Source organism: Lepus europaeus, chromosome 11, assembly GCF_033115175.1.
Source record: "Lepus europaeus isolate LE1 chromosome 11, mLepTim1.pri, whole genome shotgun sequence".
In the NCBI taxonomy this organism is placed as follows: Eukaryota; Metazoa; Chordata; class Mammalia; order Lagomorpha; family Leporidae; genus Lepus; species Lepus europaeus.
The window spans coordinates 102,059,193-102,061,768 of NC_084837.1; the positions used below are offsets into that span (position 1 = coordinate 102,059,193).

General features: G+C 42.2%; 1 pseudogene; it reads right to left on the bottom strand.

Moving 5' to 3' along the window:
- Positions 1-209: 209 nt before the first annotated feature.
- LOC133769626 (protein GOLM2-like) lies at positions 210-1,309 on the bottom strand (annotated as a pseudogene).
- Between the last annotated feature and the right edge of the window lie 1,267 nt (positions 1,310-2,576).

Consider the following 2,576-nt stretch of genomic DNA (forward strand, 5'->3'; position numbering starts at 1 on the left):
ATAACAAATAAAGTGTCTACTTAGAGAATATAATAGGAAAAGGTTCACATATATACATGGATATATTGATTCATTAAAATATTCCTTAAATCTATCTCAATGTATCTTTACAACCCATAGAACTGATCTTTATTTTAAAAAAGTAAAAATGATGGAGTAGAAATTTCATTTTACAGTACTTTATGTTTTTTAAAGTTTTTCCTTAGGATTTAAAGGACATCATTGAAATGCTGCTTTTCACAGTTTGCAAAGTCCACCTGAAGCTTTCATTCTTCATCGTTTTGCTTCAATTTATGGAAGACACCAAATTTACCCTTGGAAGTCTGTTTAGTACAGCTGTTAGAATTCTGGGTTCACTCTCCAAGTTTGGGCCTCTAGTTAAATGCTGAAGAATGTTAGAAGGGTTCTGTTTTGAGTACCAAGGGTTGCACTGTGGTTCACCTGTGCATCTTCAGCCAAATTTGTGGACAGAGGTTGTCTACTTGGAAGATGGGAAATTGTTTGATGAGTTCCATGTTCAGAAACTGAAATAGAAGTCCTCTTTAAAGCAGTGGGAAGATCATCACTAGGTCATTCTCTTCTATTCCAGCCATCCCACATCACCACCTCTTTGATTTGTTCTTTCCCATATGTAGTATAACTTGGGGGTTCTTCATTCTCAGCTACTTTTGGAATATTTTTAGCTACTACATGATCATTCACACCTGATTATTCTCCATCATTTGCTTGAACTTTGTGAGTCTCTTGATTTTGTTGAAAAAATTGGTCTGCTAATTTTTCTTCATATCATGCTCTTAATTCCTTGACCTGCTGTCCACACTGAAAAGTCTCATATGCTAACCACTGCACAAGGAAAGTACTTTTCTGTCTGTAGTGCTGAAGCTGATCTTCTTGTGGAAGAAACTCCTGATTAAGCTCAACAAGTTACCCCTTTAAATGATGTAGGTCTGCTACCTGATATGAAATGCTGTTCTGTAGTTTAACCTTGTCATCTTCGCATCTCTTCCCCAGACCCTCCCAGCCAGTAGGTTGCTGGTGAGGTGACCATAATTTGGCCCCTCTGGTACATCTGTTTCTTATGCCTGCCCACCAAGAGCAAGAGATATTCAGATATACTTCTTCAGATGCCTGCGGGCCATCTCTGTGCACTGAACCTGGCCCTGCGGCTCCGTCTCCTTCTCTGGAAGCAAGATGTGTCAGGAAGAAGTGCTCTAGTAGTAAAGGCCAGGAAAACAATCACTACCAGAAGCACCAGCAGCATAAAGGAGGGCAGACAGCCAGCCCTTGGGTTGGCCTCAAAACCCAGCATGGGGTCAAACTGGGCTGTACCCTAAGGCTTCACAGCAATTTGCAAGCAGAAGCTCAGGTCTCTGAGAAAATTCTCTGTCCCACATATCAGTGAAAAATTTACAATAATTATAGAATCAACTTTTTCAGAACACATGAAGCTAACTAAAGGCCTGTACAATCTATGGAACATATATACACCAGAAAAATAGCTACTCAAAATGGTCAAAGTGCCTCAATGGCATTTTAACTTGTCCTATACCCATCCCTCTCTCTCCAACTGCATGGTAGCTTTGAAAAACCACACTGTGAAATAAGTCAACTGGGTTATGGTTCTGTCAAAGCTTTAGCCCCAGAACACTGTCATTATCTGACGTGGATGATGGTTTTTTGGAGGACTTTACCTATAAGATTATTTGAACTAATCAGAGCTCACTTGGTATGAAGAGGCCCATTCCTTAGAGGCATTTGTTCAAAACATTTAAAGGTAATTGTTTAACTGAGCAACCAGCAACCTGAGGTGGTGGATAACAAAAAACAGCTCATCAAAAACTAAAAGGGGCCGGTGCCGTGGCTTAACAGGCTAATCCCCCGCCTTGCAGCGCTGGCACACAGGGTTCTAGTCCCGGTTGGGGCACTGGATTCTATCCCAGTTGCCCCTCTTCCAGGCCAGTTCTCTGCTATGGCCCGGGAAGGCAGTGGAGGATGGCCCAAGTCCTTGGGCCCTGCACCCGCATGAGAGACCAGGAAAAGCACCTGGCTCCTGGCTTCGGATCAGCATGATGCGCCGGCTGCAGCAGCCATTGGAGGGTGAACCAACGGTGAAAAGGAAGACCTTTCTCTCTGTCTCTCTATCCATTCTGCCTGTCCAAAAAAAAAAAACTAAAAGGAAAATCTGAGGAGTGAGATATTCATAAAGGTTCTGAATAGTTCTGATACACTCCTGAGACTGTAGATGGCCACCTAAATGAACAGCACTGAACATAACGCCCAGAGCTGTCAGCTTGCTCAGGAAAGATGTGAGAAAGCTTGAAGCTGTCACCTCTGGGTGACCTCAAGGTTTGAAGTAAGCAGGAAATCAAGGCCAGCAAAGTAGTAAATTGCCTGGATGACTGCTGAAGGAATGCCCAACTTGCAGAAAGCCCCCTAGCATAGACTAGGAGACTTACTGGTTCAAGCATTTCAGGAAATTTCTATAGAGACTTCAGCTACTAAAAATAACAAGAAATATAGGTTCTACAGAGTTAGTTTTAAAAATTATTCAACAACAACCTTTCTGGTCAATGAGG